This window comes from Mastigoproctus giganteus, chromosome 1 (assembly GCF_048544385.1).
Source record: "Mastigoproctus giganteus isolate SK-2022 chromosome 1, ASM4854438v1, whole genome shotgun sequence".
Taxonomy (NCBI): domain Eukaryota; kingdom Metazoa; phylum Arthropoda; class Arachnida; order Uropygi; family Thelyphonidae; genus Mastigoproctus; species Mastigoproctus giganteus.
In genome coordinates, this window is record NC_143575.1 from 101,828,969 (window position 1) to 101,845,116 (window position 16,148).

Sequence of the window (16,148 nt, forward strand, 5' to 3'; positions counted from 1 at the left end):
AAGGTAGAGTTTGGAATAAAGGATGCCATCCGCACAAGAATAATTTCACTGACACGATCTGAGCAAAGGTTGATATCAGAAGATTTGAAACTGTAATCCGACCAAGGAAAATAAGAAAGGAAATCTCGCAGATCAGCCCATTTTGCATTATTGTAATGCCAAACAACACGAGGCTGAGAATGGCTATGACAGATAGGTTCCGGTGATAAAGAGACCATTACCAAGTTGTGATCTAAGGAGCCTAGAGGACCACTCACTTCGACCGTGTACTTAGAAGGGTTGTTTTTGCGAAAAAGATCAAGCGTGTTGGCTGCGTGATTGGGATTACCTGGTATTCTGTTAGGTAAATTATCCATGCGAGGTAATTAGTAATTGCAAAAGCCTCAGCATCTCGACCAGCTGGGTCTGTGTATTAGAAAACGGAAGCCAGCTGGGGTTTGTGAACATTCAAATCTCCAAGGAAAATTACCTCACTGTTTGTTTGAAAAGTTGGACTAGAGAAAGTCAAATTTCAAAGAGAGGAAGTCAAAGAGTTGCAAGTGATTAGTGGAGTTGGGAGAATAATAGAAGCAACAGATGAATTTGGCAGAATGTGGTAGAGAGATTTTAAGCCAGAACAAACAAATGCAAGTACCACATTTGAAGCGAAAGGAATCATACAGCGAATAATTCGGACAACTAAGATGAGCAGTGGTTGAATCAACCGATAACTGGGATTCTGTCAGTAAAAGTACATGGGGTTTGGCAGACTGTAGGTTGAAATGGACATCATTGAGATTAGAACTGAGACCACGTATATTTATGAAATGAACGAGGAAATGTTTGGGAGGGTTAGATCTTTTCGCAGATAAGTTTGTTCTATTAGTTTGTTATAATTCATGGTGTATTCAGAAGTAAGAAAAGGTGGTGAGGGCATACTGTATGAAGTAATGAAATTTTTGGATATGGCCTACACATGGTAAGAATATACCCAGATCCTTGACATAACGTGGCCTCCCCAATGCTCCCAGCATACATACTACTCGGACTCCCACCAGTTACAGTAGACTTTCGAAATAACGGCACCATCGGGGATTCAAGGTGCCGTTATTTCGATTTTTCCGTTATCTAGAAACTTTTATTTTTAATGTATTTAATGCAGAAATAATGAGGTCAAATAAGAAATAGAGAATTAAGAATGCCGTTTTATTAACTGTACATAAAACTTAAACGTGTTGACGATCCAATGTTATATTCTGCCATTAATACACTTCTGCTTGTGCCCCGTTCTATTTTCTTTATTATATATAGTTTAGTCTGTGCATCTAGCACAGTGGTATTGTCACCATCCCTCCCCACACCGGGTGGAAAAGGCCCGGGTTCGAATCCCGTCGATGACGCGAGGAACTTTTATAGGCTTTTTTTCACTCTGTGGCTGAGTTAGTGGGTCTCGAGCGCAGATAGGATGGTTTCCCCCCCCCCAGAAACTGAGGTTTTCGGCCAGAAAAACAGGCAATTCGAGCAGAGAACATTCGCAATTTATAGACACAATACACCAATACACGTGGGTAGTTGAGTTAACATTCCGGGTGACCCTAATGTAAATATATCAAGTTTGTCACTAAGCTTTAATGTTGTTCTTCTTTTCTTCTCTGTATGAGGGTTTATTAACTTTAGTAGCCATAGTGAGGGGTTTTTAATTTAAAATAAATATAAAACAGCGGTATAGTCCGTGATATCATGACAAAATTCACTTTCAAAATGGCGAACGTAAACAAACACAGTAATCACGTGACTTGCCATTTTCTTTTTTTCCCCGGCACTGTAAGACATCTGCGCTGTAAGTATACACCCGATCTCAATATTTCGAAACGTAAGGAAGATCGGATCTCGCTATGATGTCCATCATAACCTCAAAAGACATCAATCATACTGCATGATGGACGAGATGAGGGGGGCGTTGTTTGCTGGACTTTGATCTGGAGACTAAACATGGGCTGCACCACTTTAAGCCTCCAATAAGCAACGTGGTTTGTTTTTCACCGGTTGATGTGAGTCATCTACCACCTACTATTGTCTTGTAACGCGAAGGGGCGGCATTCCTAGGTGTGGTGTGTGCACCATACCTGGATCACTGCTACATGCGGTGTTTCAGGACTTGCACATGGGGTTTATACCCAAAGTTACTAACAGTCCCACCATCATGAAGGTGCAAGCAGAGGATTTGGCTGTCACAGACAGACTGGACTTTGCCGAAATTGGGTGCTCTTGACTTGAGCGTCACCGGAATATCAGTTCCGCCAGCGTTTTAGATCCCAGGCAGCAAGCGCAGCTTGGCATATCTGAGAGAATGTCTGCGACAACCTGAAGGATAAGTAGTGAAAAAAATTTATGAATTCATTTATTTCTCTCCGTAAATAGATTTCATCACGTATACCGTGAAAGGATGGAAGGCACAAAACTTATTTACCCAACACTACGTCCTTCCTTATTAAACTAATATCTTTATTGGAATTTATACCTACACCAAAATAACGAAGTGAATAGTATAAATTAGTATGTCGTATGAATGGTGGTACCTGGAACCTCGGTTCAACTCCGCTGTGTTTCTGTTTTGTCACCGAAGTGAATGAAATGCGCAAAATGGTGACAAAATTGAATATCAAATTAAGATTAATATATTTAAGAAGGTTAATATCGTAAACTCGATTCCTCGCCAAAGCTTTTCGAATGCTATACAAATTGTTACAGTGAAATATGTATTCCACTGTAAAGGTTGTTGCAGTGCACGTTAACTCAAAAAGTCCTTTCAGCCTATTACACTGTACCCTGATCACGTGGAGATTTTGAATGACCAGTTACGATGCTGATTCCACTCACATTTTTTAAATTAAACTAAAAAAAAAAAAAAAATACTGTTCACTCTAATAAACTCTACCTATTTTAGCATTTTTTCACTAACAGCAACTACGCGAAGCATAAAACATGAAGTAAGCGGGTTACCAGTTCATGTTAAAAACGCACCAAGAACTTTAAAGTACTGAACATTCAATTTGAAAAGAAAAGATAACGCGAATTGCTTATTTATAGCAAAAATACTAATATAATGATAAGTATCATGCGATGCGTAACTTTAAAATAAGTTCTGCTCTTATTGAAAATATTGCAGCGGTACGCATATAGATATATATAAAATGTTTCGCAAAAGAATCGAAGCACAAGATCAAAAATTGGATGGCTTCAGACATAATTTCGTTATTTTGTGCATAACTTAATTTCTTTAAAAAAGTATTAAATTAAACATCATTCTTGCAAATCAGTTTTGTCATAAATTCAGAACCATCAATTAAGCAACTGCAATAGTAAAACGAGTAAGTATTGGTAAATTTACTTCGCAAGATATTAAATTTTACAGAGGTTGGTTATAACACACCTTGATGTTATTTACCGTGTGCAGCTCATTTTCTCAGTGTGAGCATTTTCATTGAGCCATGAAAACGTTTGGGACACCTGTTGTCACAGCATCGCTTGCATTAGAAACAACAAATATTTTAACCATAATGAGGTGAACATACTGTGACAGCAGCAAACGTCTTTTAGGATAGAATGTTATTACTGTTTACCACACAGTAGCAGTGTATGTTAGATTAGCAGCCAGTACAGTGAGGTATTAATGATGCAGATCGAAAGGAAAGAATAATTGGGGAACACTAAAATTGTCATTTTCTTCACTCTGAAAGGGTTTTTTTTTTTTTTTTTTGACAGAAATGGTCGCCATAGGACCCTGCAGATAAAGGAGCTCACTGGAACGTTAATAAAAACATATGCCGCCCTAAGTTAGTCTTTTAATATGCAGTTTCTGTAGCCAACTAACATGTGAACTGCAATTTATTAACATTTTATTACTTCCCTTGGTTCTTCCGATGCAAGCGCTACATAATGATCAGTTCAAACATCAATCACTTTGTTTAACAACAATCATTGAGAAAGTGAAATTTCTTCGAATGTAAGAATAACATTCGAACAAACTATTGTTATTATTAAAACAATAATAATAGTAACTGGACACAACCAACCACCTCCAGTCACGCATTCTGAACTACCGAATGAACTGCATAAAATAATTGACAAGTGGGCTCTTCTGAAAACGAAGCGGAGGATAAGCAGAAAAAGAGAAAAATTACCATCAATTCTACAGAATGAATTAATTCAGGGTCTAGTGACAATTGATAAATTTTATACTGCCATGGACGAATAAGTAGAAGATATAAGTGCATTCAGCCAGTACGTTGAAAGACAGACACATTTTATGTCGAAGTTATCAAAAATGAAACAGCTCAAAAACTAATTCTGATAGCATGTTTCTCATAGATAATGTTATAACTTTCATGAAGGTTTTTTTTTTTTTTTTTTTTTTGTCTTTTCGCGGCTTACGCATGTGTTGTGGAAGTAATTACGTAACATCCCAATTTGTTCATGAACTCCGGAAAGTTGCGTGTCTAGTTACCCCTACTGCTTCGTACAATTCGTATGGTTTTCGGTGTTATTACTCGTGAAAGTACTGCACTGTACTGCATTAATCCTTTTCTAATTCTTTATTTTAATATTTTCTTTGTTTTTAATAGTTTGTGTGGATTTCACAGGAAACACTATGACAGTTTTATTTTTATTGATGATTTTCTGGAAGAAATGATGGATAGTCAAATTAAAGTATTTTATATTGCATGATTTTGATGTTTTATTTCTGTCCACTTCCACCTTTTTATGTGCACATTTCCGCTCTGCATCAATAAACGCTGAACAACTGCATCCTTTTTCATCGGCGTACCAACTGTATTTCATGTCACTCGTTTTATCCTCCAGTAACTGACGCCAATTTGCAAAAACATGCACGAAAAGAATTATATTATCGCAGCAGTTTGAAATCTTCGCCATGGCGAAAAGCTTCGCATATAGTTCCGCACAGTTCATATATAATTAAATTTCGTTAAATTTCTCTATATTTAATGTCATTAAAATCGTTTAATGAACTTGTTCTAAACCGTATTGTAATAAATAACTTTTGCTATGTTTGATATTAAATGAAGTATGACAGAATTACATAGAACTAAATTCAGAATTAAAGAAATTTTACTATGTTTGATATTAAATTCAGTATATGTAATATGACAGTATTACATATACTGTTTATGGATTGATAGCAGTTTAGTTGGCCACGTACGTATTATCTGATTTGGTTATCTTTCGCGTTCAGTAGTATAAAGCTATTTCAAAACGAAGAAAATTAATTTGATAGGCATCAGCAGAGGCTCCGAATGTTAATGGAAATTACACATAATTCGTTTATTTGCATAACAAATAACATTATCTTCATAACAGCAGCGACATCAACCACAAAGTGCTGCCTGCAGGAAATTCAGACAAAGTCTCTCTCTCTCTCTCTCACACACACACACACACACACACACACACACACACACACACACACACACACACACACATACACGTGCGAGAACGATGCGTTCAGAATATATAGCACCGCCAGCAGCCTTCTAAAAATTACAGATAAAGTGAAATAACGGTGAAAGTAAAATGAATAAAGATTGACGACTTCTTAGATTGCTCTGTTCTTTTGTGTCACACAGATGTGCAGGCTTTCTTTCTCTTAGAGTCTGTATTACGCATGATCAAAAGACGAAAGCAAATTCCTCGCAAAAAACATGAAAGCATAACACTGAGGCGAAGCAGTGATAAATTAAGGGCTCTGCTTACAAATGGAACCGACTGACAACCGCCCATTCTTAAGTATACAGCAATATTATGGTCAGTTTGGTTGCCGTTTATGGCAATAAACTGTATGAACAGGTTGCATGTCACGAGGCGATAATGCAAAACGTGACAAGAAATTCTTGAACCAAAGAACTTAACAATGCTAATAACAATCTCCTAGCAATTGGCAAGACTTATAAATTCAGAGCGGCACCTGCTGTGAATAACTTATATTCACCAATTTTCATAAATTCTGGTGAATATTACTTCCTTAAAGCTTAAAGCTTATTCGATTTAAATTTTTACAAAGAACCCATTTTTCATGCTCATGTGTCTCGAGACAAATCTTTTTAGATTAAATTAAATATGAGGAACTTACGTTATTGTTTTCAGATTTTCACAGAAGCAATCCATGACACAGTAAGTTGCTGATTTTTTATGTTCCGAAACTGTAGTTAGATTCTTTGGTGTGAAGAAGGGGGGCGGGAGCCTAATGATTTAATTTGGCTGAAATCAAAATACAGTTCGCTTGACATGCTGAGATTCTGCTGTGTCAGATGACAACTATTCTTGAACTGTGTAATATTTTAAAAACGAGGATCCAGCTACTCTCGTCTTCATAATCTGCTGACGCTAAATTTGTTTTTCTACTTCGTTTCAGTATTTTTATCCTTGGAATTTTATTTCCAGCAAATGTGTGCAACATCGAAAAGTCACGTCCGGAGAGGTCGCCATTATTGAGTCTTGCTAAAGTTTTTTTTTTTTTTTTTTTTCATTCTTTGTTCTTTATAAAATTTCTCCCTTTCCTGTAGCATTAATGCCATTAAACCCTGTAACTCTTTATAATAATTCTTTATTTAGGCTAACAGGTTACAAATAGCAACCAGTTTCCTTAGTAGCGTTAACGTTCTGTGTTACGATTTTGCAGTGGAGCAACGAACAAATATCAAATTTTGCTTTAAAATGGGAGAATCTGCAACAGAAACGTATGAAATGCTAAAAGCTGTTTATGGTGATAAAACGTTAAGTCGTACCAGTGTGTTTGAATGGTATAAGCAGTTCAAAGATGGACGTGAGGATGTTGCAATGATCCAAGAAGTGGGCGTCCGTCAACCTCTCGAAATGAGGACAGAATTGAAAAAAATTCTGGAAACTGTGGCAAGAGATCGTCGTTTGACCCTCAGAATGATGGCTGATGAGCCGGATAACAATAAGACAATTAGTCAAATTCTGCATGAACATTTCACTACTGTGAAAAGTCTGTGCCACAGCCTCACAGATGAGCAGAAGCAGCAAAGAGTATCATCATGCGAAGCCTACTTGTTAAGACAATCCTAATTTCCTCAACTGTATTGTCACTGGAAATGAGTGTTAGGTGTTTCAGTACGAATCCCAGAGACGAAAGTGGACTTCAAAATCATCACTAATTCCCAAAAAAAAAAAAAATAAAGTTTCGTTTACAGAAGTAAATGAAACATTTTGCATGATCAAAACGACGCTGATCATGTTTGTCGACAAACAGGGTGTGATTCACAAGTAATTTTTATCTGAAGAGGAGAGACTCAATGCTGCGTTCTACGTACATATGCTTCAAAGACTATTGAAGCGCATTTCCCAGGTGAGGTCACAATTTCGAGAGAAAGGCAGCTAGTTCTTGTTGCACGACAATGCCCCTACCCATTTCACACTCGTTGTGAAGACATTTCTGACGAAACGGCATTTAACAAATCAACCATCCGCCATACTCTCCCTATCTAACACAAGCGGACTTCTCCTTTTTCCCAATACTGCCCTCAAAGGAAAAAGATTTCTGGATGTTGAGGACAATATGTCCGATTCTTAACGGTTACAGAGAAATCTAAAAATGTCTACTGTGGAATTTTCATTGGTAAAAAATATTAAAACTAATAAAACAATAAATAAGAATAAGCAGATATATACCTAGTAAAATGTCAATTCATGCTTGGAACATGCTTAATTGTTCTTTTTTTTATTATTATTTCTTTACTATTTTTACCACTGAAAACTCCGTAGCTATTTTATTTAAAACTTCATGCAGCCACAGCATGTAAGAGTTCAGAATTGGCACATGTTTATATAACTTTTTTCATTGTTTTCAGGTCCAGAATCGATCCTAAAAGTACAGCTCATATGTTATTAAACACGCTAACTTCTCACGTGTCATTTTACTTAGCCTTTACTTGACATATCAAAAGAAAATTAAACCAATCAGTCAAGTTTAGAGATGCCGCAGTCTTCCGGTTTAAGCATAGTACGAGAAAAAAAGCAGGGAAAAAATAAAATTTTTTTCTATTCAGTTTTGAAGTGAATTATTTATATTATTATATAATACATACATTATAAAACAGCATATTATGCTGTTTTATAATGTATATAACTTATAAAACTATTAATATGATACATATTATAAGTATTAATAGTTATAATATGTATCATAATGTTTTAAACTACGGCTTTAATACTGGAAATTAAAACTCTGTAGTTATCACAAATGTACTTGTAATAATCTATATCCAAATAAATAAAATAACATTTAAGAAATTAATTTCAAAATAATCTGAAAAAAAAAATGTATTTTTCGCGAAAAAAATTCCGCTAGGTTGATTTCACCCCCGCAAACAAATCATCTTCGAGTGATTTAAAAAGGTAACAACTGTAGTGTAGTCAGGTTAACAATAAGAGAGTTGAATGCAATACTTGCAAATATTTGTTTATTGAAAGGGAGTTTGCAAGATTTAGAGATCTCATCCCATAATAGTGCACAAGTGTAAAATATTGGCTATATTTGTTTTGAGTAAAGGAAGGGTGCAATAAAATTGAAATCCACAAGCATTTACTCTTCTCATTGTACATACTGAATGCAGAATATAATTTTACACTCAGTAATAGCAATATGATAGATAAACAGATGAGACCAACTAAAGAGGGTTGGACACTTTATATTTATTCATTAAACGTATTCTGACAATGCTACGGGGGTAACTGGTGTGAACAGTAAGCACGAAGGTAAAGAGGTGTGTGCCGTGATGAGGTGTTTTATGTGACACGCCGGTCACTCACTTTCTACGTCATCCTTTCGGTGCCAAGCAATCAGCAACCTGTTTCCTGCTCTCACACTGCATGAGTCTTCTTCGCGAGCACGGAGGAATCTCCGTGTAAATATTACTGTTGCTCTTATTAACTGCCACGCTGTAGAAAACTTCGGAAACTAGCAGATTACGCACTCGTGGTTTCTTGATCGTAATTGAAAAAGGAAAAACACAAAGATAATATTGCTTTTAGTGAGACAAACCTTTCTTTCTTTTATTATTATTATTTTTTTATCACGCTGTTGACGTCGTGCTGGTTCAGTGGTAGACCAAGTTATCGGTCTACCGATGCCACATGTAGTGAAGCGTGCCCGCAGCGCGTTCTCTTTCAGTCAAACTGGCTAAATATGACACGTAAAGTTTACATGGACTAGCAAGAGCGAAGGAGTGCGCTGAAAATGGAGAAACATAAGGATTTATAACTCCTGTGGTATTTCAAAGTGCTGTCCGAAAACACCCTGTTTGTAGTTGACTGTCGATGCGCAGGCGAAAAAAGTCTTTGACTCATCGTGAACCTGCTTCCTTGTGTGCAGTGACGAAGATCGAAGTGTGGTAGGTGGCGATCCAGGTGAATTCTGTGTGAAAAGAGGACACCGCACTGACTGTTGGGAAGGTGGATTTTACGTGCTCTAACGGCCACCTTGTCAGACAGCGGCAGTAGTAACCACTGCGTCCGGAGAAGTAGGTTAGACAAGCTCCTTGCGGTGGCAACCTTTAGGATGGCGATTCCGGCAAGCGACGAAGCAGGTATTTGACTTCCGTAGCCTTTTGTTATGTGTGTATTTTTCAGAAGATGACCCCGTGCAGTGTCTCGAATTGACATTACTTAATCTCTGACCGAAGTGCGCATTTAAACGTATGTCATCACTCACACCCTTTTGTGCAAAAGCAGGGGCAACACAGCTGACAGGTCACTGAGCATGCGTGTAGCCAGTCCTATGCAAGGGAGCAGATTACCTGTGGAGCTGAAGTTTCCCCTGACGAATAAACGAATGCGTATCTAGCCATGCTCCAGTGTTGGGTAATGCCATCCAAAATACGTTATCAGCCCTTGACCCGCTTTCTTATATTTTGCTTTAAAATACTCGCCTCCCCCGTCTGTTTCCCCAACAAAGGCCACATGCCCAAACTGTGTTAAGGTTTCCTGGCCAGGGGGGCACCTCGTTCCCACTCTGTTGCAGTCTGCTAAAGTGGGAGAGTATATTACACCTGCAGCACTTTCACTCGCTCATACGTCCCTTCGTTGTCAACCTTCAGTGTAGACTCGAAGCACGTCCTTTCTGTAAGTGAACATCTGTTCTTTCTGTAGATCTGTTTTAGAAATAAGCAGAATTTACATCTTCTTTGATAGCATCCTGGCTGAATGAGGTGGGAGATGGAATGAGCGAAAGATGAAACTTAAATTTTTAAACATCTCATGTATTTGTTTGTTCGGTCTTTGTTGATGAGCATTAACAATTTTTGATAAATTTTGAAATCATGTTTTTTTGTCGATTTTGATGGCATTTCGATCATTTTGTCGATTTTTTCATGAATTTTAAAATCTACTGGATTTCGTATGATTTGTTACACAGTTTTCTTTTTCCAAACCTAATTTGCCAAATTTTTAAATAGTGCTTATTAATTATCTAATTCACTCAGTGAATCGGTGGGTATAGTTTCAATTATGTGCAGATTAAAGCAGAAGGCATCTCCCCACTTTCTGCTATTAAGTTTTAGTGCATTTTAAGAAGGCACGAATAGCATTTTAACGTTCAGCTTATGAACTAATCGAAAAAGAAGGAACGAAATATTTTCATTCTGTAGTTTTTTTTTTTTTTTTTTTCATTAGAGCTACACAGTGATTTGTAATGTACTCCAGTTTTCTGTTGCCCATAATGTAGTTCCAAATCCCGTGCTTGTCCTGATTTCATGTTGCTTCCAGCGACTTCACTTACTCTCTTGAGTCATCGCAAGTCATTACTAAAGCTAAACTTGCCGCTGTGTGGCGTCCTGTACGATAGCTGCACCCTGTCCCAGTGTGACATCCGACCAGGTGGGATAGCAGCGCTCTACTGAGACGGACTGAGGTGACTTAAGGATCGGTTAGGGCTGTACAGATGGAGCGAATTAATAGGGCAGGTAAATTTAATCTCGTTTTTTCCCTTCTTTCTTCATAAATTTCGTAAGGACATTTATTGGTGCCATGGTACCTGCTTGTTCCATGTAAATGCGAAATTGCAGGTTAAATGCTTTTTCTGCATACATGCGTTTCTTAGACGATATGAGAGCGTCATCTGTGCGGTATGCAAGGACGTTTTACGGTTCGTGAAATTTGCTTAAGCGTTTAAAAATAATTCGCACACTCGAATAATGGATTTTGCGATATTTCTTATATGAGAGACAGAAAAATGGATTACATATCTGCTTAAGCAAAATAACTTGTCAGTTAGTTTCTTGTAAGCAAGGTAATTTAATTAATTATTCGTGTAACTGAAATCATTTCAAAATGTTTTAACAATAAGAATAATTAGCTAATGATATCATGATTTTATAATCATATTAACCTCTTGCAAAAATCTAGTATCCATACTGCTGATTAGAGCAGTTAATGCTTATATAACTACAAATGAAATATGTAAGCATCTTTATATTACAATGACTTCACGTTTTTTTCCGTAATATTTATAGAAAAGCATCGAGTTACGGCTCATCTCAAAGATTTTTTTTTTTTTTATAATTATATACTCATGAATCGTCTTGGTAAATGATGGATATTTTAAATATTAAAAACAGGAGGGTGGAATTGGCGCATTCCTTAGCTGCTATTAGCCAATAGGGACATCTTTATCGAATTCAGATGCTGCAAAATGCTAGTGTCGAGAATATTAGCATAACTCAATTATAAATGCAGCAGACTAACAGAGTGTAAATTATTAATTTAGTTATTGTCTCTGGTCCTGAGTTCTTTTTCTTGGCTAACCGTAAAATGTTATACACATGCAAAGTTACTACGTTAGAGTGTAATCATTATGTTCGGTCAACTCATAAATACACAAAGAGTAACTGACAGTTTTAAAGTCAACTGTAATTTTAACATATGAGACTGGGTTTCTTAATAAAGCTAATGTAGGACTAAGGAAGTCTGATTCTTCGTGAGTTAAATAAAATGTATACATTTAATCAGTCATTACTATAATTAATATTAGAACATCTTGCTTTACTGCGATGTTAGATTTAGTGCTTGACGATCTCGTGCTTAGCGATAATTATGTAGCTAAGTATGTAAAGCTACAGACATTACATATTATCACTAAACCTATTAACTTGGATATACTGACGCAACCCTGTAGAGCTGGAATCAAAGTTCCTATTATATTTCTGTATAGACGAAAAATTAAAATAAACTTTATTTCACAACAAAAGAAGGATTAATGGTAGACAAAAATAGTGGATAAAAGAAACAAAATGTCAGTATACACGTATTTAAAGAATATAATATAAATAAAAAATACAATGGTGTATTACTAAAACACACAGTGATGCATATTGTGAAACTGTGAGTTTTATGTAGTATGTTTGTATTTTAATTTTACGTGAATATTCACTTTAGCACTTTTATTTACCATATTTTATGTAACCAATTCTACTTTTATCGTGCATATAGTTTATTTTAATTTTAAAAAATACACGCCTGTTTTAGTTAGGATATATATAGGACTAGTTATTAATGAGCTACTGATTTCGATCGTAAATTTTATTTTCACTTTTTTTCCTCAGTTTTATCAGATCCAAAGCACTGCCTTGCACTTTTTTTCTCAGAAAAAAAATACAGGCACGCACGCAAGCCTGTATTTTAAATAGTTTATCTTATAATATATATATATATATATATTCGAAGACATTTGTTTCGCGGTCTATCAGTTAATTATCAGCGGTCTATATTGTTATTTTTTTATAACGAAAAAGAGTATTTACTAATTTTTATTTTTATTTTTCTATATCACGCAGGCGAAACTGTTATATTTTTGTTTCAATTTGCTTTTGGTACACAGAACAGAAAATGTTCGCCATCTCTTGCATACGTTACAACTGTAATTCTTAAATTTTAACTTCTGGCAACTATCATCTTGAGCAAACGAAAATCCGGAACTGTCATCTCCCTTATTGGTCATAATAAGCTCAGTTCCTTTTTGATACACACCAGGGACGTTGCAACCCAATGATTAAGAGCGACTGCATTAGAAAAACTAAAATAAGTTGTCCACAACAAAAAGACAAATGTATCTAATTCAAATTTTGGGATAAAAATATTACTTCATCTCATAATGCACATTATTTCATTTTACATCGATTACAGATTTACAATTGATATACTCCTTAGATTCTTTAAACTACTAAATATCATTGTAATTCTTCCAGACGTTGCTGTTTTAAATTGATAGATTCATTAAGTATTATAAAACTACATGGAGTGGCAATAATCTGGTTTAATAATATATGTTTCAGACAGGAGTTCATGACAGTATACTAAAGATATCATTGAAATATTATACAGATAATTCAATAGTGATTGAAAGTTAACAGTTAAATGGAGTACTCACTCATGTGCAGACTGCATCATCAGCATCGCTCGAGCATCCTTAACAATAACAATGTTTCTGCCTCAAAATTATTGTAAGATTATCTGAAAACAGGTTCATTGGAACTTGGAACATGTATCCATCAATTTCCTGCAACAAAAAATCAATCCATCAAATGCCTGTAACAAAATATCTGCAAAGACAGACTGTCTTTGCAGAAATTTTGAGTTTTTTTTTTTTTTCTTGCTTTCTTTCTTTTTTTTTTTTCAACTGAAGTGTTTCTTATGATATTTTAACGATATCATTCTTTCCTGTTTTAGGTCAGTTAGGGATTTTTTCTCAAAGAAACATGTAATTTCAGCAATTTCTCAATTAGTTTTAACCATTAAAATAGTGTGAAAGTATGTTTCAAACAACCAGTTACAAATATAAACTGCTCGCTTAATTTATTCATGACCTAATTAATCGGTTTATTTATTTATCTTTATTATCATTTATTTATTTATTATTATCTTTTTTTTTTTTTTTTTTTTTAAATTACGGCGATCCCACTTAGGATTTAGAAATTGAGAACAGATTAATTAACTAGAATCGCAAAATAGCTGAGCCACTTTTAATGTAGTACATGGTCAAGATCGATCTATGTCACCTCTGTAATGATCGTATCAACGTTAAATTAAATATTTACCTACTGATAAAATGAACAACAGGAGGACATATGAACGCTAATAATTTTTATTACCATCACATAGCATTTTCAGACTATTCTTTGATCGTCTGTCTTCTCTCATAGCCATTTTTTTTTTTCAAATTTTTATATTTTACTATCCGAAGAAATATTCTTTCAGCTGATTTTGACTTTTATTTCCCGATTTTTCTTATTAGTTTCTTCTACTCTCTCTCTCTCTCTCTGAAAAAGAGAGAGATCCTTAACTCTGTGTATTTAATAATAATTAAATAAAAATTAAATAATTAAATAATTGAATAAAATTTAACGCCTGTTATTATTATTCTAAACTTTTTTAAGAACCTTTAAACATTTGTATTCTGCAGCATTGTTATTTCGAAATTCTTCGTACAGCGTTATTTACGATATTCATTCATTTTTGTAAATTTAAAAAATATAAATAAATGAATGAAAATAAAGAGTATAATTGAGCTGTAATTTAAATTTAGCCATTAGGAATTCCAAACAGAGACGATATGTCACAGTAGATGTTGAAAATGTCTCTCCCTACTGGCCACGCCCATATTCACTTGCGGGTCGTGTTTTTTGGAAACACATTGTCAGAAACATGTCTTCACTCAGAAACGCTTTCAAAAAATTTTGTAGCATTCGCTTTGTGTTCCTTAGGTAAATGTGGATTGTTTACAAATGCATGTTTCTTGAGATAGTTCCATAGGAAATAAACTAAGCAACTCAGATAATTAACAAGAAATGGAAAGCTACGGCATTCGCGATCTCTTTTGAAGATAACACAATCTCTAAAAACTGCAGAACGGCAAGTATTATAAAAACCATCACAGTGACGTTGGAAGTAACTTATCCACCACTCACTGGCATCCAGCTGAACCAAACTGGCTTAGGGAAAACTGTAGATTTTGCACCAGCTAAAAATTAAAATATATAATAAATAAATAAACTACCTGCGTGACTTTCTCCTCACGTAGGTGCCTATCCAGCTAATCTTTGAATTTCCCCAAGCTATAAGCCTCAACTACTCGTGGAAGTCACTCATTCCCGAAATTAACAACTCGATAGCTAAAAGAAACTTCCTACAATCCAGTCTAAATCTCTTCCCCTGTATAATTTAAATTTATGCCCCTAATTCTGTAATCTTTTCTAACAGCGAAAATTTCCCCCTCATTCATTTTACTTTCTCCTGTCAGAGTCTTATGCACCTCGATTAGGTTTCCACTAAGTGCCTAGTTACCAAGTTCTACAGACCACATATTCCAAGTTTTCTCGTATGGATGTCCTTTCGGCGATCTCACCAGGCGCATTGTCCATCTTTGTACCTTTCCAAGCAGTTCGACGTCTTGTTTTTTTAGATGCGGTCTGCATGCTTTGATATAGTATTTCAATTGCTATCCAATAGTTCCCCTCGTACAGAGGGATTACGATCTTTCCCATTCTACAAGCAAATGATCGATAAATCATTGCTAGACACCACGTGTCCTTCTTTCTGTCTGTCTACGCTATAGTCCTGCGCGAATCTATTGTATTAGACCCGTGTCCAATTTGAAATAACTCGAACCCGACAAGCATTGTTTGTACCTACAAACCGCAAAAAAAAAAAAAAAAAAAATTAAATGACGTATTAAGAAAATTTTTATTAAATGTTCTACGTCAGTAATAACGTAATCATTACCTTTAAATCAATCAATACTATTAATATTTTACTGTATGTAATATATAAATTTTCAAAAAAACAATGTAAGATGTTCATTGTTTTTTTTATAATATAACAATTTTATTGTAATACAATTACTGTAATTGTTTACGTTTTTTTTTTTCTTTTTTTTTTTTGGTAAGTTGATGTGCGGAAACAGAACATCAACAGTTTCCAAGTTCAGTTGTATCCTTCTTTCCAGGATTAGAAATCCAGATGCAAAAACCTCTATTGCTTTTCGTCCTATTGGAAGGGTTAGCAAGAATTACATGCTTCCTGTTCTCTAACAGAGAGAAGGAATACACTTGACAAAGATTGGACGAAACTGTATACTC

At 35.3% G+C, this 16,148-nt stretch overlaps 1 protein-coding gene across 2 annotated transcripts in view; it reads left to right on the plus strand.

The window, feature by feature from the left end:
• The first annotated feature begins 9,531 nt into the window (after positions 1-9,531).
• The window catches only part of LOC150091062 (dual oxidase maturation factor 2-like), a 228,812-nt gene continuing 222,195 nt past the window's right edge, over positions 9,532-16,148 (plus strand). Inside the window, exon 1 of one of the 2 annotated variants that reach the window (XM_090381525.1) lies at positions 9,532-9,605. The gene's annotated coding sequence lies outside the window, so the exon portion shown is untranslated. Of the gene's footprint in view, positions 9,606-10,882; positions 10,980-16,148 lie in introns of those variants that run through there. The other variant, XM_090381516.1, reaches the window with a different exon arrangement.